General features: G+C 36.1%; 1 pseudogene; it reads left to right on the plus strand.

The window, feature by feature from the left end:
• Window positions 1-195: 195 nt before the first annotated feature.
• Window positions 196-22,439, plus strand: LOC138818997 (condensin complex subunit 3-like; annotated as a pseudogene).
• Window positions 22,440-22,672: the final 233 nt, after the last annotated feature.

Here is a 22,672-nt window from a genome sequence, read left to right on the forward strand (position 1 = left end):
AGTCTCCACTGACTGGCCAGCTGTCTTGTACCTCATTTGCCTAGGGTGCAAGCAATCAGGGAACAACTCAGGGTATGAAACCCCTAGCCTCAGCCACTTTGGAATAGCAGCTACTTGCATAAAGTTCTTTAGGACTACCCTTTCTTTTCTGTGGATTTCATGCTTCCAATCCACAAAACAGAACTGAAGAAGGCAATGAAGGTTGAAGTCAGCAATGAAGCTGTGAACCTATGCTGCAATTTAAATGGGCTCTACCGACTGCAAACAGCAGAAAAATTGGTATGGATATGTTAATAACGCCAAACGGTGCTCCAGAGTTGATTTAATAATTTACCACCAGACCAACAAAGAGAGTTGTGTTCTTCACCAATGTTTGGTATTTTCAGTTCTCTGGATTTGGGAATTCTGAAATATGTGTGATGTTTATCCACTGTTGTGTTAAATTGCAATGTCTTGACAAATCATGTGGAATAAACATCCTTTATATAGTTATTTGACATCTGTTCATAAGGCTTTGGTGAGGTGTTTATTAAAGTCTTTAGCCCATATTTAATCATGCTGTTTTCTTTTTTTTAATTTTTATTTATTTTTATTGTGAAAATACTGTACAGAGGGGTTACAATTACATGGGCAAGATAATGAGTACATTTCTTATCAAGCATTTTAGCCTCCTCCTTTGTTTCCCCTTCCCATTCCTTCCCATCCTTCCCCCGCCCCCCCACCCAATCCTCCCCACCCCACCCCCACCAAAGTTGTAAAGTTCGTTTTTGACATAACAACTTGTACTTCTCATTGTTGCAACGGGTACACCTGTATCCTTATTTAAATGACTTGTTTTTCCCCTTCCCCTCCAGAAATTATACCAACGGCAAATACAGTGAAAGCAGGGCTTATACTGTGGGGGAGGGACATACAAAGCAACAAAGAAATAATCTTATAAATGCTTTAGAAACAATCTCATGAAAGAAAAAAAACATTTGAATACATATCTTACGGTTCATTTCCCTAACATCACCTTATCTGACCTTTTCTGCTTGACTCAGACATATACTAGATATTGCAAATAAGGGAAACCATGGAACCTATGTTTCTTTGGGCTTGGCTTACTTCACTTAATATAATTTGATGAATGGATCAAGAAAAGGTAGTATATATACACAATGGAATTCTATGCCTCCATCCGAAAGAATGACATTGACCCATTTGTTAGGAAATGGAAAGACTTGGAAAAAATCATGCTGTTTTCTTACTATTGAATTTTAATTGTTCTTTATATAATGTGTATCCTTTATTAGATATTGTCCCAAATAATTTTTCCCAGACTGTGGCTTGCTTGCTTGCTTGCTTGCTTGCTTGCTTGCTTTCTCTCTTTCTTTCTCTCTTTCTCTCTTTCTCTCTTTCTCTCTCTTTCTTTCTTTCTTTCTTTCTCTCTCTCTTTCTCTCTTTCTTTCTTCTCTCTCTCTCTCTTTCTTTCTTTCTTTCTTTTTTTTTTGGGGGGGTGGGGGGTCCGGGCATGGGCCTGAACTCTGGGCCTGGGCGCTATCCCTCAGCTCTTCAGCTCAAGGCTAACACTCTACCACTTGAGCCACAGCACCACTTCCGGCTTTTTTTTTTTTTCTGCTTATGTGGTGCTGAGGAACCCATGGCCTCATGCATGTAAGGCAAGCGCTCTACCACTGAGCACCTTCCCAGCCCTCTTTATTTATTTTTCTTTATCTTCATAGTGTGTTTCCTAGAACGGTGTTTCATTTCAATGAAGTCAAGGATTTCAATTCTTTCTTTCATGGATCTTCATGTTGAATCTAACATGTTTCTATGTAAATTAAATTCACCTATATGTTATGTTATGTTATTTCTTCTATGTGATCCAAACCTTTGAGATTACCACTCTGAGTCGATGTTTATGAAGGTTGTAAGGTGTAGATTTAGTCTTTGGCATGTGGATGTTCAGTTCTTTCAGTAATATTATTGAAAAAACATTTCCTTGTATTACTTTTTGTTCATTGGCAAAGACTATTTGACTTTATTGACTGTACTTATATGAACTATTTCTAGACTTGTGTTTAATTTGTGTGTGTGTATGAGTGTGTGTGTGTGTGTGTGTGTGTGTGTGTGTGTGTGTGTGTGTGTGTGTGTGTGTGTGTGCCTGCCTGTACTGAGAGTTTGAGAGTCTTGTGTTCTTGGTTGGCTTTTTCACTCATAGCTGTATTCTACTACTTGAGCCCTGTCTTCATTCCTATTGTTTAACATTTAAAAAATGGCATTTTTAAAATGCATTTTTCACCTCAAATATTGATAGATACATTCATCTATTTAATTAAGTCTCAGTTAATTTCATCCAACTCTATTTTGTTATATTCCATGTAAATTCTTACATTTTCCTTATTTGTGTGATGCTGTTCTTGCAATGCTATTATGAGTATAATTCCTAAATTTTCAATAATACAATTCCTGAATTTCATTTTTAAGTATTCATTTCTAATATAGTGAAATAAAATATTTCATACACCTTGATCTTGTAGCCTACAAATTAGTTAATCTAATTTATTAGCTCTAATAGGTTTTTGAGATATTCTGAAGAATTTTCTATATAAGAGCATGTCATCTGAGAATAGAAAAGTTGTACTTCTCCCTTTCCAGTGTTGATGACTTTTCTTCTCGATTGGTTTTGGTAGGTCAAATCTTTAGTACAATACTGAATGAAGAGACAGAGGTTCATCCTACTCTTGTGCCTGTTTTTAAGGGAAAGGCATTTCGTAATTGTGATTTCTTCATAGAAGCCTTGATATTATCCTAAAAGGAATATTAGAATTTCTCAATGCATTTTCTGCAACTATTGAGATAATCATGTGTTTTTTTATATTTTGCTCTTATTAATATGATGTAGTATACCATGATTTCAAAGTTAGTCAAATCTAACAATTTGGAATAAATTCTACCTGGCTATAGTGTATAATTGTTTTCTGATATTGTTGGAATAGACTTTCAAATACTGTATGGAAGTTAAGAAAGTTACATGCATGTGGAATATTTGTCTTGTGGGTTTTCCCCCCTCTTTCATGTGATTCTATGTTTTGTTTTTATTTCCAATAATACTGACCTTACTATATTGGGAAGTGTTCCTTTCTCTTCTAATTTTTTAAGGGGCATGAGCTCATGAAAATTCAGTATTAATTTTTTCTTAAATATTTAGTAGGATGGAGTCATTCTCCTTGTAGAAATCATGTGACTGAATGTCTAGATTTCCACTTTTCCCCAGAAGTCAGGTCAGTATGTTAGCACGTGTTCCAAGGTTCCAAACCTCAAGCCATATGATTGATCTTTCAGGCATGACCAGTGAACATCCTCAGTTATTTCCATAACAAAAATTCAGGTGTGGTCCAAGGAATAATGTGAATAACAAATATTCTTATCACTCAAGTAAATCATGATTTGAGAAGTTTCCTTGAAATATTTACAGATAAAAATAAGATAAATTCATTTTATGTGTAAACAAAAAATATACAAGTTAATTTAAGGACATAATTTCCTTCTCTTGTTAAGAAATTTTATGAGTATAAATTCAGTTTTAGTTTGTTATATGCCTTCATATTTTTATATGTCTTCTTGAGCCAGTTTTACTAATTTATGTCTTTCTAAACACTTACTCAAATTTTCTGGCACATAATATTTTTATAGTATCTTCTTATATTTTTAAGTTATTTCTTTGGGTAGATAGTAATTTTTTATTCATGATTTTAGTAATTTTAATTATCTCTCATCTTTATTATTTAACTAAGATAAAACCTAGGATCACAATAGCTCAGTAGCTATGTACATATTACATATAAAATGGGAAAGGCAGTGAATACATTACTTGTCGATCCATCATTGTTACCCCTTCCCTTCCTTGTTGTTGTCCCACTATCCCTCCCATCCCCCACCTCCCACACTCCCATCCCCCCTCCCCACCTCACCACCTGAAATTGTAAAGTTCGTTTCCAATATACTGTCCAGTAGGTACCTTCGTTGCAATGGGTCATCCTGTGTCCTTGTTTCAGCATTTTGTTATTCTCCTTCCTCTTCTCAGATTAGACATATGCATATACAAGATGAAGAGTATCAAAATTGAGTACAGTGACAACAAGGGATAGTTTTTTTTATTTCATTTTTCTTTTTCCCTTTGCTTCATCCCTGGCAATCACTGTCTTTGATTCTGGCACCCTGTGTCTTGTATAAACATTTATCTGATTTGAGGAAGGAAGGAGAATAACAAAATGATAAAACAAGGACAAAGGATGACCCAAGGCATCACTGATATGCACAAGACACTATTTTTTATATTTACAACTTCAAGTGGGGGAGGAGGGAGTGGGGAAAAGGGATAGAAGGAGATAAACAAAGGAATGGGTAACAATGTTTGACAATAAGTGTACTCTTACCTTACTTATGTAACTGTAACCCCTCTGTATAGCACCTTTACAATACAATAAAATAAAACATACTCAATTTTGTTGACATTTTTATAGAACTAACTTTTGCTTTTATTAATTTCCATTGTTACTGAATTCCTCATTTTATTTCTAGCAAGCCATTATTGTTTCTTTTAATCTTCTGTATTTATTTTTTGCTTATTTTTGGTTTTAAGGTGAAAGTTAGATCATAGATTGAACTTTTTCTTCTTTTCAACCTAGGCATTAACAGCTATTCATTTTCCTCTTTACATGTACCCTACAGATTTTGGTATGTTGGATTTTCATTTTAATTCATCTCAAGGTGGTCTTTAAATTCCTTTGTGATTTTTTCTTTGACTTATTTGTGATTTAAAAGTGTGCTGTTTTATTTTCACACATTTCCTAATTTCCAACTTTTAATGTACCGATTTTTTATTTCATTCATAAAGAATGAGAATGTACTTCATTATTACTTGTTTTATAATCAAACATACCCATCCTGAAGAGTGTTCTGTGTATGCTTAAGACAGTCTGGTGCTGTTGGGTAGATGATTTTTAAAATACTTGCTATGTTTGGCTGAAATACAATATTGTTCAAGTCTTTTATTTTATTGCTGATCTTTTGCCTAGTTGTAGTTATTGAAAGTAGGGTACTGATGTATGTAACTATTGTTGGGAGTTTTTTAAAGTTCTTGTCAGTTTTTGTTTTGAAAACAATGGGAAATCTGCAGTTAAGTGAATATATGATTGTTATGTAGACTTAATACATTATAAAAATAAATACATTATAAAATGCATTATAAAAGAATACATTATAAAAAGAATACATTATAAAATACCTTCTTGCTTCAAATAACAATTTCTATCTCAAAGTCTATTTTATGTTCATTAATATAGTCACTGAAACTGTTTTAGGTTGCTGTTTGCATTGTTTATCCTTTAACTTTTTAGCTGTTTCTGTCTTTAAATATAAAGATTTTAAATCACATATTTATTTTCTGTCTTTAAATCCTAAATTGTATTTATTCTGAAAAAACTTTGCATTTTAAGTGTTTATTCACAATCAATGTAATCAATGAGAAGTTAAGATTTACAGCAACTATTTGTAAATTGTTTTATGCATATGCTTTATGTATTTTTATTCCTCTTCTCCACCATTACTTTCTTTGTTGTAAATAAATATTTTCTAATTTACCTTTTTTATTTCCTTTCATAACTGTTCTATATCTTAAAATTGTTTCCTTAGTAGTTGCCTCAATAATTAATGTTATGTAACAAGAGAAAATAGCAACTTCATTTCAATAATATTCAAGAGAAAATAGCAACTTCATTTCAATAATATTCAAGACTTTACTTCTATAACTCTGATGCCTTCTTCCTCCCTGGTACTATTATATTTTATATGATATATGATATGCCCATCATAACAGATTTATACTTATTATAACTGTTTATTTTGCAGTTGTAATTTTAGTCAGACAAGAGACAGAGAAGAATTATAAAAAAAAGTTACATTTGTATTCTGCTTTTTTACATAGCTACTTTTAACTGGTGTTTTATGTTTTTTCATCTAGATCCAGATTAATCACTATTGTCCTTACAGATAAGCTTGAAGAACTCTTTTATTTCTTGCCACTTAGGTCTGCTTGCAATAATTACTCTTAGTTTTTATTTGTCTTGAATATCTCAATTTCCTTTCTTTCTTTTCTTTCTTTCTTTCTTTCTTTTTTTTTTACAGACCTTCACTCGATATGAAATTCACCCTCTTACTTTATTCTTGCCTCCATTGTTTCTGGGAAGAAATCACCTTGCTATCCAGATTAAAAACCTGGATTCTGATGTATCAAGGAATTTATCCTACTTAGAATGTTGAGCTTCTTTGGTGTGCAGATTAATATTTATCATTATTTAGAGATTTTTCAGCCATTATTTACTCATATATACTGTTTCTCCTTTGTTTCCCTTATTTCTGGAATTCTCATTATGCCTTTAGCTGGTTTGATCATGTCTCATAGGTGGTCTTCAATAGCTCTCCAGAGGCTCAGTTCATTTTTCTTCTTTACTCTTTCGGTCTCTTACACCTGATAATGTCAAATGACCTATAGTTAAATTTACTGATTCTTTTGTCAGCTTACATCTGTTTTTGAGCTCCTCTACTGATTTTAAATGTTTGTATTACTGTTCAACTACACAATTTTTATTTGTGTATGTTTGTTTGTTTCTAGTACTGGAGCTTGAACTTGGCCATGTGTTCTTTCTTAGCTTTCTTGCTCATGGCTGACACTTTACCATGTAAGCCATACCTCCATCTCAGCTTTTGCTTGATTAACTAGAGATGGAATCACATAAACTTTTCTATCTAGGCTGGACAGACATCTGGATCTCCCAGATGCCAGCTTCCTACATAACTAGGCTAATAGGCATTAGTTACTATAGGCACTTTGATTTTTTTTTCTTTTCTTTTATTAGTTTCTATTTATTGTTTACGTGGTACCAAGGAATCAAACACAGGGCCTCATGTTTGCTAGGCAAACACTCTACCACTAAGCCACATTCCCTGCTCCAGTTTGGTTTGTTTTTATTTCTCCCTATTTATTGATACTTTCTATTTGGCAAGACATAATTCTGATACTTTCTTTTATCCTCTCTACATAAGTTCCTTTGATTCTTAGACACATTTTAAATATACGATTTAAAAATCTTCGCCTGTTCAACTGAATAGTTGGGATTTCTCAGTAAAAGTTTCTGCAATTTTCTTCTGGTATTGACTATTTCTTATTTTTTTTTTGCATCTATAATTTTTGCTGAAGATTTGTTTAAAATAAATAATTTAGAAATCAGATCACCTCTAAGGTTTTTTTTTTTTTACTACTATTATGTATTCTTGTTGTTCAGTGAATCTTAAAGTAATTTTGTAAAGTTTGTGTTCCCTTTTATGTATGCCTTTATACTCAGGCTAGTGGTCAACTAATGATTGCACAGACTTTTTATTAAATTCTTCGCATTAATAAGATTCCCAACCTTCACCAAAGGTCTTTGTGCTTGGGAGAATATCTTTAACATTCAGGCAGACAAGTTGCAATTCTTAGTTTTGGGCACTTCAAATGAGACAGAGAAGAGAGCTAAGGACTTTCTCAGTTCTTTCCCGGCCATGTTACTAGTTCTGTATCTGGCCTTCTAGATTCCTAGGAATAGTCAAACCCATTTAAAGCTCAGGTGGACATTTGATTTCCCAAATTGTCCTTAAAAGTTTTTAGTCAACTTCTTATTTATTACAACTCTCATCACTGCCTCAGGTAGCTGCATCATTAAACAATTGTTGCTGATCGTTTTTTACTCAGAGTCTCAAGGAAAAGGCTACTGATTTTAATGAATGATCAAGCTTCCATAGTGACAGTTCTCTCAGATTGATATTTCAGTGGCTTCCAGGTTGCTGTTTTTTTTTTTAACCTTCTATGATTGTATGACTCCTGCTTTTCAAAGGTATTGCAGAGTTGGAGAGAAAATGACCAGAATAGGAACAACTTGAAATTTCCCAAAGCCAGATACTTTTACCCAGATTCAGCCAAATATTGGTTGTTTGGTTGGTTGGTTTAATAAACTCTGGTTAAATTGTTCAAGTCTTCATTGCTTTCTAAAATATAGAAAACCACTCATCCTGACATTTTCTTTGCTTTTATCTCCTTGTAGTCCTTATATCATTCCAAATGATGATTGCTGATGTGGAAATAGAATGTTCATGACCTGATATCATTGTTCAGGAGAATCTTGATCATGAAAATTTTAAATTATTTATCAACAAATAAGTGATTTTCATATCCATTCAGTACCTGTAACTATAATCTTCTTTAATGCAATATTTTCTTTTCCTGCCTGAATTTTTTTTCTTTTTCTCTCTTTATACCACTCTATTTACATCTAAGGCTGAAAACAAACACAAATCTTATAGCATGTGTTTTCTTCCCTATCTATAACATTTCATAAATATAGACTCCTAACCACCTATAATGTAGATATTATTATTACTGCTATTGTAGACATGAAAAAAAATCTAGTCACAGAAAGGTTAAATAAAGTACCTATGGTCACACAGAGAAAGATAGGCAGTGCTAGGACTTGAACCCAAGTGGTCTTAACTTTTCACTATTAACTAGAGCACTATAAGAATAACCAATTAATCACTATAAAGTTGGACATTCCATTTTTAAACATACCGCTATTAACATTTGCAATTTTTATAGCTAGTACAACTTTTACTAAACAAAAGGAAGTATTTATCTATTTCTTATCTTTTATATCACAGACCTATAACTACATCTGCTGTGGAAAATGTCATGAAGAAGCAATATCAGCCAGCTAATGTTATCTAAAATGTGATTATAGTATATTGTATGGGAGTAAGTATAAGCTACACTGATTTCTTAAAACAATGAGAAGTCAAACCTTGATGTTTGGATCTTGACTCTGCTCCAAGTCTTTTCACTTTATAAAAATATATAGTGCCAGACCTATTTTGAAGCTGTGTGTAAAATTCTCCATGCTGCAGTGAGATTAATATTTTAAAGAGTGACTTTATAGAAACTTGGCACCAGAAAATAAGGTTTGTTTCATTATTTTGACATATAAAAGTTTATTGAGGTCACAACATATTCTTTTTTAGAAAAAAATCATTAGCACATGGTGAAATACACAATTTATTGGTAAAGTCACAGTAGCACTTTTTCTGTGTAAATTTCTCATAGCCCATCCAAAATGTATTTGAGACGACTTCTAAACACAGCTAACTGATGAATAGATTAACATGAATAAAGTTCTTCATGCAAGTCTTTAACTTTCTGGCTCTCAAATAACATCACTGATCATTTAGCCACATAGGGCCTGCTTTATTTTTAAAAATTTTCCATACATGCTTTTCAATCAACACTTCCATTTCAAAGGCCTTGTTCTACATACTTTATTAAAACACCCTCTGTGTGAGTGCACACTTTCCTACCTCCCAAGTCCAATTCCTTTAGAAGAGGGTCACTGTGCTTTCCCCCATCAGTATTAACAACATAATGGAGGTGTTGATGTTTTTCAAACACTAAAATTGAGCAAGTCTTGAAATAACTGACTTAGAGTTGATTTTGGCCAACCAAGAAATTTACAGCTTACTTCTCTAGTGTGGTGTTAACTCACTATAAACTTGGAGGATCTTCTAGGTTGAGAAGCAAACCTGGAAAATATTTGCACTTTCAGGTTAAGTAAAATTTGTACTCTCAGAACCCCTCTTTTTGAGGAAACCCAGAATTTTTAACATAAAGTCTATTTCTATCTGCAAATTATCTGTGAGTTATGCATGGAAAGACTGTCTTCTAGCTCAGGTTCTATTGACAAATGAAGAAACTGTGATGCAGAGAGATGACTACCTCACCCAAATTTATACAACGAAGTCACACATGCAACTTGGCTGCCCAGTCTGGCTTCCTAGGATACGTTTTGAAGTAATGAAAATGCTTCTTTTTGCTGTAATGGAACAAGGAAGGACAAAGTCAATGTGGTTCATATTACAACAAGAAATTTAAAACAGTGTGCAATCTCAGAGTCTTTACTATAGAAGCTATCCCTATTTTCCCCGTTTCTGCCATGTTAACCACTTACTCTGAGTCCCTCCATCCTGCTACCTTGGGACTCTAGAAAGAATGGGATTAGTGGTATAGGCATCTTGTGACAAAAAGCAAAATTGTCCCTCAGGCAGACAATGCCTTTTTCTTTATTTTTCCCCTTACTATCCCTTCCCTCCCCAACTCCCCCAACTCCCTCCTCCCCCACCCCATTTCCAACATAGTGTTTTGTACATCTCTTTGTTACAATGGGTCAACATGTATCCTTATTTCAGCATTTTGTTATTTCCCTTCCCCTCCCCAAATTATATGCAGGGCACTGGAATCAAATACAGTGAAAACAGGGGTTATACCATGGGGGAAGAACATACAAAAGAAACAAAAAAATCACATTGTACATTACAAATATGTTAAAAGCAATAAAATGCCTCTTCTTATGACCTGATACCACCCAATGTCCTCAGATAATAACATGTGAACACTCTGGAATAAGAATCAACTGGAATAAATCTTCAACCAAAACCACTGAACATTAAGTCCCTTTGTCACCATCTTAGAATACAAAAGAACTGGGCCACTTGCCAGGTGTCAGTAATTCTTATCATATAAAAGACCCTGTCAAGCAATCTCAAGACAATGTACTTCCAGACTATCTATAGCTGCAGTCAATCATTCAAAAGCATGGAATACACCTGTGACTGTGGCTGCTTACAGACATCCCTCATTGCATCCTTCTAACTCTTGTCCTACTTAAGCCTATATTTTCTGTGAGTACCAGATGCAGCCACATTCAATTAAACCTCTCTTCTCTGCCATTCACTACTGCACATTTCTTTAATTGGCATGTAGGAATTGGTGACCAACTATAGTCTTATTGGGATCCTGGAGTCAGGGCTTTTCACCCAGGAACTCCATTTTCAGTAGCTTTGAAATTATGAAACAGACATGGTTTAAAGGACATATATCCCATCTACATAGAACTGGACTTTGTAGTTAGCTACTTATAAGAATGGGATTCATGGACATTTCTTCCCAGCAAATGATGTTTTTCAATACATCTCTGACAATATTTTAAGAAAAGTTAACCCTCTCCATCACCAATCCATCAATGATGTGATTGAAGATTCATCAATAGAACACCTCAAATTTGGCTTCTAACGGCTTTACCAGTATGGCTTTACCAGTCATACTCTTCCAGTCAAACATATCCATGCCTATGTTGAAGTAATGACTATTTATCAAAAGTTAGATTGTGAAATAGAGAAATAATAGACTGTTGTGAAACATTGGTACATGGACTAAACAAAGTGTTATCTGATTATATCATATGTCATTGGAATGTTATCTGTGACAATAAAATGGTGCATAATAAATGATTAGCATATAATTATTCTGTTTTCTTCCCACTAGCCAAACACAGATTTTCTTCCCATCCATCAAGTAGAAGGGGGAAAAAGGAGAGAACAAGATCATGTGGGATTACTACCTTTAAGGCTTGGATTTAAGGTCATGGTCATTCCCTTTTGTATTAGAAGCCTGCAGGTAGAGTAAAACCTTTAAAGCTCCTCTATCCCAGTCATAACTAAAATATAAACATTGAAAAAGAGGATTAGTCTCTAAGTTCTCATTATTGGAAACCATCACAGTAGGAATAGTAGTAGTCTCACCACTCAGAAACAGGACACAATCAACTCCTTATTCCATAAATAAACCCAAAATGGCTGAGTTAGTATCATTGTACCAAATATTCTTTAGGAGACCAGTAGATATTTATCAACATATTTTGAAGTTACCGAATAGCCAAAGCAAAAAAGGATTTCCAAATTACTGAAGAACCAAGTTCTCCTACTTGAACTCCAAAAAAGATCTTGAATTATTTTATTGTAAAACTATTTGTTTATGTTAATATTTTCTATGAATTTTGTTATTTTTGTTATTTATTATTTGTTAATGTATTTTGTTATTTTTAATTTAATGATCAAAAATCAAAAGTATGTGAAGAAGCATTTCACTATGAAACTCTTTCAGTCTGTTTTATTGTATTTTTATACAGGCTAGACTTTTTATATCCATAACTAGCATTCATGTAGTATTTATTCATCACCTCAACAAAGTAATGCTCTGAGACAGAATTGTTGGAGGAGCCAAGAACTGAGCCAATTGTGGGGAAAATTTGGCCTTGCTGGAATTCCATCCATTCCAGCAGCACCATGAGAGAGAGAAGAGGCTGCTGATCTTTGAGGTTTTCAGCTGACTCAGCAGCCGCACCAGAACCAGGCAAAGCTGGTGGTGACTCTGAGCTGTACTTATGACAAGGTAGATGATAAAACTGTTTTTTATGAAGAGTTCATTCATTGCCTAAAATAAATGGCAGTGGTCTATAACTGTAAACCAACTGTTGAACACGTGACAGAATTTGCAGCAAAGTTTGTTACTTCAGTTCAACTAGGTACCAAAGATGATGAGGAAGAGGAAGATGAGGGCATTTAAAATTGTTTACCTTCCACTTTAGTCTCTTGAAGCCAACAACAATGAGGTCACATTTAGAGTATGCCAACTCATAAACAGGATTTTGAGAAATATGACAGAAAATGCCCAGACTAATGATGATTTGTTTGATAAAATTATGGAACCCATGCTTATTAGATTAAAAGATTAGATTCAATATGTGAGAATACAGGCAATTTTGGCTTTTTCTTGACTCCAAGATCCCCAATGATAATGAGTGCCCAATGGTTAATGCATGCACTATTTGGACTGAAAATTGTTTGAATCCAGAAGTTAGGAGGGTGGTGTTATCAGGTACTGTATCATCAGCCAAGACTTTGCCAAAAATTGTAGAATGCACCAAGGATGTGAAAGAGGCTGTCAGAAAGTTGGCTTTCAAGCCCAAAGAAACATAGGCTCCATGGTTTACCTTATTTGCAATAACTAGTATATGTCTGAGACAAGCAGAGAAAGGTCAGATAAGATGTTAGGAGAAATGAACCCCAAGATAAGGAAACAAGTGGTTTTTTCTTTCTTGCTATTGTTTCTAACCTATTTATAAGGTGATTGTTTTGTTGCTTTGTATGTCACTCTCCCATGATATAACCCCTGTTTTCACTGTATTTGATGTTAGCATAATTTGGGGAGGGGAAGGGAAAACAAATTGTTTAAGTAGGGATACAGGTGGAACCATTGCAACAATGAGATGTACAAGATGCTATATTGAAAAATGAACTTTACAACTTTGGTGAGGGAGGGGGAATGTAGTAGTGGAGATGGGAAGGAAGGGATTCTAGGGGAGAAACAAAGGAGGAGTAACAATGCTTGATAAGAAATGTACTTATTACCTTGCTCATGTAATTGTAACCCCTCTGTACAGTATTTTCACAAAAAAAATTAAAAAAAGAAAGTTGGTTTATCAGGTTTCAGCTAAAAAGTCCATATAAGACTGACATTCATTGCTCAGAGAGCAATGCTCCAACAGACACTGTGAAGCTAGCCATGCAGAAACATCTCCAAGCTGGTTATACTTCACCAAAGGAAATATCTCCTTTTGAAGTGGCAGTCTTGTCAGTGTTTTATTTGCAGTGACTCCTCTCTGCGGACTTGTGATGATCTGTAAAAATAATGATGGCAGGAAACTGATCCCTTGTGGAAATATTAACTCCTAAAATTTCTTGATGTTGGTGTGCCCTTTGCAATTATTTGAAATCAAAAGGATCTGCAGGTAAAGTGATTTTAAAGGAGATATTGTCGGACCGAACCCGTAGTATACACAGAGTATTTACTGAGTTATATCTAGAGCATCCCAGTAGTTGATGAGGAATGGAGAAATGATTTTTTATATATTGGAAACTTGATAACAAGGAAGTTCATTGGTCAGTAATTGATTCAGATTTTCAAGTCTTTGGTTACTAGTGAAGGAGGATGGAAAGAACTGGTGGCTATTTTATAGGAGACTGATTACCCACAATGCCAGTGTCACTGGTTTCTCTTCTTGTCAAGAGACAACTCCAGGAGAGTTCCGGGAAGATGGCGGAGGAGAAGCTGGAATCTGAACAAGCTCTCGCATAGAAAGCAGTTTTAGAGTTCCAGTGAACAGTCCTAAGCCAGAGAATCACACCAAGTGTGCCATCACAGGACAGAGAGTTAGACAAGAGAGGGGAAGCCAAGGAAACACATCAGCTGCCGCGGCGGCGGCAGGGTCGCGGCGGCGACCACTGCCGCGGGGCCATACCTGAGACACAGAGAGTCAGGGACGAAGGAGCCAGACGCAGCGGATGAGCGGATTCTACTCAACACCAACAAGAACCGACAAGGAGCGGACATCTTCATCCTGCTGTTTGCAGACCAGAGACGACCCAGGATCCAAGACTCGGCGTGAGTACAAGCCCGACGTCCTCACTCCTTCTCAGGGAGCAGAGGAGGGAAGGCCACCCCTCCCCCCCCCAGCACCGGTGATCTCCATCTTGGATACCGACAAAGCTCGGAGGAGCTGCTAGCTCCAGCTCAGACCTTGGAATAAAACAAGTCATTTAGCAGGTCACAAGAACTTAACGGCGAAGTGACCTGCCAGACTCAGCTCCATCCAGGGAAAAGTCACCCAGCTCAGGCGCCAGCCATTGGAGTGCCTTGCCTCACTGGGTAACCAGAGCCAGAGGCTGCCCCTCCCTCTAGCAGCCACCACAATCAATTGAAAAACAGAAACCCTGAGAATGGCTCCAGGCTGGGCGCTATGAGCTTTTTCACAAAATAGCCCCAGGAAAAAGCTACTGTTTGTTGAAAGGCCTCAACTCTACCCAGAACCTAGCCTCATCACCACATCCCCCTCTTTTGTGATTCTCAAAGCAGATCACCCTCCCAGAAAACTAACCTGGGAGGGGGATCTCAAAATCTTGGGTAAAGCAGAGCATTTTTCTGCCTCTTCCAACCAACCCACTTAAGAAGCCAATCAAGCCACAGGACCTCAAGCTGACCAGAGACTCCAACAAGAGACTGGTTACAGACAAAAGGGAGATACAGGATTCTTCCCACTCCTCCCCCCCCAAAAAAAAAATCAAAAGACTTTTTTTCTTTTTTTTTTCTTCTTCTTCTTTTCTTTTTTTTGCTTGTCTTTTGTTTTTTGTTACCTTATATATATATATATATATTTTTTTTCCCCTTCTAAAACTTTTATTAATCTTTAATTTTTGCCTCTTCTGAAAAAATAATTGTTTTCCAGTAACTTTTTTTTCTCATCTTATAATTTTTATTTTAGGAATATGTGAATGAGCGTTTTCCTTTCTTTTCTTGTCTTCTTTCTCTTTTTCTTTCTTTCTTAATTATCTTTTTGTTTTTTGTCTAGCTCTACTGAACTTCTGATCTTTTCTTCTCCCTTTCCCATCCTTAAAGTTTTTCACATCTCCTCTATGTCCCTCCCCTTCTCTGAACATATTCACATTCCTCTCTAAATAGACGGTCTTTTGACCTCTATAATAACATTACTTTTTACGTTTCTATTTTTTTTCTGGTCTCTCTTCATTCCCCTTTCCGTCTCTTCTTTTTCTCTCTCTCTCTACTTGCATCCTACCCAACCCATTTCCTGCATTGTGATTAGGACATAATTAACTCTCCCTGTGCCTCCCCACACCAATCTATTCCTATTTTTTACCCACATCTCTCCCTAACCCTAAAAATGTCTGGTTTTCCAAATTCTTTTCTGCAGTTCGAAGTCCTTTAACATATAGTTGTTTGATGTTGAATAGATGTATCTGTTGAACTAGATTGTATCTGTAGACTATTGACTTTACAAACGCAAACTTTGGTTGATGGTTGCCTTAAGATAGAGTTCTAGCACAAAACTGGTGCAATCTTCATCTCAAATGGGCCGAGTAAGCCGGAAAAACACAAGAAAAATGGCAAATTCGGGCATCTCAATTCCCAATCTTGATAATCAGGGATTAGAACAGATAAAGAATAATCCAGAGGAGAGTTCCCAAATAGCTCTACAAACACTAATAGCAAACATGATAAATGAGAAGTTTGACAATGTACAAAGGACTCTGTATGAGCGTGATAGGGAGAGAGAGGAGGCATCCCAGAAGTTTATACAGGAATATCATAAGCGTGAGGAAGCTACTCAAAAACTGATACAGGATTTGCGTGAACAACTTGAGAATACTCAAAGAGAAAGGGAGGAATGGCGTGAGTAGGCAGAGAACACTCAAAGAGAACTGCAGGAATCCCACGAACTGGAAGAAAGAGAACTGCAGGAATCCCACAGACGGGAGGAAGCTAATCAAAGAGTAATTCAGGAATTGAGAGACCAGGTAGAGAATACACAAAGATCACTAAAGGCATTCATGGAATCCATTAACAAAGAGCTGAAGGAAGTCAGGGAGACCACAAAGGGAATGCTGAATGGAACCCAACAGAAGGAATGGGAGTCCAAAGAAACCATAACCAATCAACTAAGTGATTTGAGAACAAACACTGAACACCAAATTAAGGAAGTAAAGAAATTCATACAAGACCTAAAACAGAGCTTCAACAAAGAACTTGAAGCCATCAAAGCTGACCAATTAGAAGGAAAAGAGATAAAAAACAAGTAGAGAGTCTTGACAGCAGGTTAGACCATGCAGAAGATCGAATCTCAGGGATTGAAGACAGCCTAGATATTATAGAGAAAGAACATACAACCATCCAAGACAAGTCCAAGAAATATGATAGGTCTATCCAACACTTGGAAGACACCATCAGAAGGCCCAATCTAAGGATAATGGGTGTAGAGGAGCACCTAGAAACAGAAGTTAATGGTCTAGGAAATTTGTTGAACAGGATCCTAGCAGAGAACTTCCCAAACATACAAAAAGATAGGCCTATTCAGATACAAGAAGCTTTTAGAACCCCAAATAGACCAGACCAGAATAGGACATCCCAGCATCACATTATAATCCACACAGGATCAACCCAGACCAAGGAAAAGATCCTTAAAGCTGTCAAGGAGAAAAGGGTAATCACCTATAAAGGGAAACCAATTAGAATTACCTCAGATTTCTCAGCAGTGACAATCAAAGCAAGAAGAGCCTGGAATGACGTATGCCATGCCCTAAAAACAAACAACTATCAACCAAGAATACTGTACCCAGCTAAACTCTCCTTCATAACTGAAGGCCAAATAAAAACCTTCCATAGCAAAGAAAAATTGAAACAATACATCTCCACCAAACCAGCTCTACAAAAGATTCTTAAAGATGTCCTACACATAGAAAACCAACAAGACCGCAACAAAGGCCAAGAAACTGCACCCAAACTGAGAATCCAAGAACCATAGGAAGAATCCAGTTTTCGCAGCCCCCAAGAAGGTGGATAACATGGCAGGAACTCCCAAATACCTCTCAGTCCTATCTCTTAACGTTAACGGACTGAACTCTCCAATTAAGCGACATAGACTGCCTAGTTGGATTAAAAAACAAGACCCTTCTATCTGCTGCCTGCAGGAGTCACATCTTGCCCGTAAAAACAAACACATTTTCAATGTTAAAGGCTGGAACAAAATCTACCAAGCAAACGGCCCTCATAAACAGGCGGGAGTTGCAATCCTAATATCAGATAAAATAGACTTCAAATTAAAATTCATGAGAAGAGATAAAGAAGGTCGCTACATACTAATTAAAGGATCTGTCCTTCAGGAGGATATTACAATTCTAAATATCTATTCGCCAAACAATGGAGCACCCAAATTTATCAAAGAAACACTACTTTCCCTAAAATCCCATATAGATCCAAAGACATTAATTGTTGGGGATTTTAACACATCACTCTCCCCACTAGATAGATCAACTCGGCAAAAACTCAACAGAGAAACCGCAGATCTAAACAGCTGCATAGATCAACTAGACTTAACAGACATTTACCGAACATTTCACCCAGCAGCATCAGAATACAAGTTCTTCTCAGCAGCACATGGAACGTTTTCTAAAATAGACCACATTTTAGGCCACAAAGCAAACTTGTCTAAATTCAGAAACATTGAAGTTATACCTTGCATTCTCTCTGACCACAAGGGAATAAAATTAGAACTCAACACCAAAAGCCACCAAAGAAAGTCCGGTATCACATGGAGGCTGAACAACACACTGCTGAATCACCAGTGGGTCATGGAAGAGATTAGAAAGGAAATTCAAATGTTCATGCTTTTCAACAAAAAATGAACACACAAATTACCAGCTCCTCTGGGACACAGCAAAGGCAGTACTCAGAGGCAAGTTTATAGCTCTGAGCTCCTACATCAACAAATTGGAGAGATCGGAAACTAACAATTTAATGACACATCTAAACCTCCTTGAAAAAGAGCAGCAAGATAAACCCCAATCCAGTAGACGGAAAGAAATAATCAAAATTAAATCAGAATTAAATGAATTAGAATCCAAAAAAACTATAGAAAGAATCAACAAAACAAAGAGTTCGAAAAACTTAACAAAATTGACAGACCCTTAGCAAACCTTATCAGAAAAAGGAGAGAACACACCCAAATTAATAAACTCAGAGATGAGAATGGAAACATCACCACGGAAACAACCAAGATTCAGAACATTATAAGGGCATACTTCTCAAAACTTTATGCTAATAAGTTTGAGAACTTGACAGAAATGGACCTTTTCCTAGCAAATATTGACATGCCAAAACTAAACCAAGATGAGTTAAACCAGCTTAACAGGCCCATATCAAGCATTGAAATAGAAACAGCAATAAGAGACCTCCCAGCTAAGAAAAGTCCAGGACCAGATGGTTTTACAGTGGAATTTTACAAGGCCTTCAAAGCAGAGCTCACACCAATACTCCTCCAAATGTTCAATGAAATTGAAAGAGAAAGCTCACTACCGAACACATTCTATGAAGCCATCATAACCCTCATCCCAAAACCAGGCAGGGACTCATCAAAGAAAGAGAACTATAGACCCATTTCTTTGATGAACATTGATGCAAAACTTCTCAACAAAATTTTGGCCAATTGACTTCAACAATTCATCCAAAAAATCATACACCATGATCAAACAGGATTCATTTCAGGGATGCAAAGCTGGTTCAATATACGCAAATCAATTAATATTATTCATCATATCAACAGGAGCAAGAATAAGAACCACATGGTTATCTCAATAGATGCAGAAAAAGCATTTGACAAGATCCAACACCCCTTTATGATGAAGGTTCAGGAAAAATTAGGAATCTATGGATCATTCCTCAATACAATAAAGGCTGTATATGACAAACCTACAGTCAGCATTATACTCAATGGTGAAAAACTAAAGCCATTTCCTCTTAACTCAGGAACAAGACAAGGATGCCTACTCTCTCCACTTCTCTTCAATCTAGTATTAGAATGCCTAGCTACAGCAATAAGACAAGATGCAGACATAAAGGGGATCCAAATAGGGAAAGAAGAAATAAAACTCTCCCTCTTTGCAGATGACATGATCTTGTATTTAAAGAATCCCATAGACTCCACTCCCAAATTACCCAAGCTGATTCAAAACTTTGGCAAAGTAGCAGGTTATAAAATTAACCCCCCAAAATCAATGGCTTTTCTATATGCCAACAATGAGAAAAGTGTGGCTGAAATTAGGAAAGCAACTCCATTTGTAATAGCCCCACAAAAAATAAAATACCTAGGAATTAACTTAACCAAAGAAGTGAAGGACCTCTATGATGAAAACTTTAAAATCTTGAAAAAGGAAATCAACATAGAACTTAAAAAATGGCAAAACCTCCCATGCTCCTGGATTGGCAAGATTAACATCGTGAAAATGGCAATACTTCCCAAGGCTATCTACAAATTCAACGCGATACCTATCAAAATTCCACCCTCATTCTTCAAGGAAATAGAAGAGGCAATCCAAAAATTCATATGGAACAATAAAAGACCCCGAATAGCAAAAACGCTCCTCAACGGAAAGAACACTGCTGGAGGAATATCAATACTAAATTTCAAACTCTACTATAAAGCCATAGTAATCAAAACAGCTTGGTATTGGCATAAGAACAGACCTCAGGACCAATGGAATAGAATTGAAAACCCAGAAATGAACCTACAGACCTATAGCCATCTAATCTTCGATAAGGAAGCTAAAACAATAGAATGGAAGAAAGACAGCCTCTTCAGTAAATGGTGCTGGCAAAATTGGTTAACTACATGTAGAAAACTTAAGCTAGATCCTTATATATCACCCTGCACCAGAATCAACTCCAAATGGATCAAAGACCTTGAAGTCAAAGCAGACACTCTGAAAACATTACAGGATGGAATAGGAGAAACCCTAGGTCTCCTTGGCTCAGGCCGAAATTTTCTGAATAGAGACCCAGAAACACAACAAATCAAAGAAAGGTTGGACAAATGGGATTGCATAAGGTTGCAGAGCTTCTGCAGGGCAAATGGCATAGCTAGCAAGATCAATAGAAAACCCACCGATTGGGAGAAGATCTTTACTAGCCATACAACAGACAAGGGTCTCATATCTAAAATATACTTGGAACTCAAAAAATTAAACCACCCAACAACAAATCCTCAAAGAAACAACTGCCCAATAAATAAGTGGGCAAAAGACTTAAAGAGAAGCTTCTCTGAAGAAGAAAGAAGGATGGCCAATAGACACATGAAGAAATGTTCAACATCCCTAGCCATAAAAGAAATGCAAATCAAAACAACATTGAGATATCACCTCACTCCAGTTAGAACAGCAAAAATCAAGAACTCTAACAACAACAGATGCTGGAGGGGATGTGGACAAAAAGGAACCTTACTTCATTGTTGGTGGGAATGTAAACTTGTTCAACCACTTTGGAAAGCAGTATGGAGGTTACTCAAAAGTCTTCACATAGATCTCCCCTATGATCCAGCAATCCCACTTTTGGGCATTTACCCAAATGTTTATAAACAAGACCACACTAAAGCTACCAGCACAACTATGTTTATTGCAGCATTATTTACCATAGCTAAGATATGGAACCAACCCAGATGCCCCTCAGTAGATGAATGGATCAAGAAAATGTGGTATATATACACAATGGAATTCTATGCTTCCATCAGAAAGAATGACATTTCCCCATTTGTTAGGAAATGGAAAGGTTTGGAAAAAATTATATTAAGTGAAGTAAGCCAGGCCCAAAGAAGCATAGGTCCCATGGTTTCCCTTATTTGCAATATCTAGTATAGGTGTGAGTCAAACGGAAAAGGTCAGATAATGTGATGTTAGGAAAATGAACCCTTAAATATGTATTTTAATGTTTTCGTTTCTTTCATGCATGTGTCTCTAATGCATTTATAAGATTATTTCTTTGTTGCTTTGTATGTCCCTCCCCCACAGTGTAACCCCCGCTTTCACTATATTTGATGTCAGTATAACATGTGGAGGACATGGGGACAAACAAGTCGTTTAAGGATTCAGGTGGACCTGTTGCAACAATGAGAAGTACAAAATATCATGTCAAAACCAACTTTCCAATTTCGGTGTGGGGGGGGAGAGGGGTATAATTGGGTGGGGGGAGGGGGGAGACTGGGAAGGGAGGTGAAGGGTAAACAAAGGAGGAGGCTGCAATGCTTGGTAAGAAATGTATGCATTATCCTGCCCATGTAATTGTAACCCCTCTGTACAGTATGTTCTCAAATAAAATAAAATAAAAATTTAAAAAAAAAGAGACAACTCCACATCATCACAGTTGACAGTAATAGGACACAAATTGTTATAGAAATTATCTTGGAGATTTATGCACCTATTAATACTATTAATGTTGATCCATCCAATGCAAGAAAGAACTCAAGAAGGATAAAATAAAAGTTACATTAATTGAAGCTAAAGAAGCTTTGGAAAATTACAAGATTTCAATGGGGTATCAAAATTAAAAGAGAAATAAGAGCACTGGATGATACCAAAATAGAGCTGTTGAAAGAGATAGAACAACTTGAAATTAAAGAAACCCACATAGAAAAGAATGTTATGGAGACACTACAGAAGTGTCTTGTTTTGTACTATGAACTGTTGAAACAGATGTCCATTTCTAGTGGGATCAGTGCGACCATGAATGGAGTCATTAAATCTCTGATTCTTCCTGGAATAATAAATATTCCTCCTGTAATAAGAAGTTTGGCTGTATTATGTTTGGGATGTTGAGGAATACAGGATCAAGATTTTGCAAGTAAACATTTTGTGGTAGTGTTACAGGTTTTGTAAACTTATGATGATGTCATAATGAAGTAAGTGTTTTAAAGGCTATCTTTGACCAACTGATGATATTTGGAACTGAACCATTTAAAACTAAAAACATCAAGTCCCCTCAGTGTGAAGGTGCAGAAATAAGCAGTAATGATGAGTCGGAACTGAAAGAAGCTGAGGAGGCTACCACCAAGAATGTTCAAAAGCTCCTTCAAAATTGTTAATTTTTTTAGCACCCCAACATATTATAGGTACTTGACAACTATTGCTTGAATATAGAAGGATAAAAAGTGTAGTACAATTGTGTGTACTTCCATTGTCCTTGTAGAAATGTGGAGTATTCCCCTTTCTACAATTTAGCCAATCATCCAAATAATCCATGTAGAGAGTTCAGGCAGAAATTTTAACTTTGCTTGAACAATATAGATAATCCCCTTAGTTCTCCATTTATATACAC

The sequence above is a fragment of the Dipodomys merriami genome, unplaced genomic scaffold (assembly GCF_024711535.1).
Source record: "Dipodomys merriami isolate MVZ:Mamm:240054 unplaced genomic scaffold, mDipMer1.0.p SCAF_8, whole genome shotgun sequence".
Classification (NCBI taxonomy): Eukaryota; Metazoa; Chordata; class Mammalia; order Rodentia; family Heteromyidae; genus Dipodomys; species Dipodomys merriami.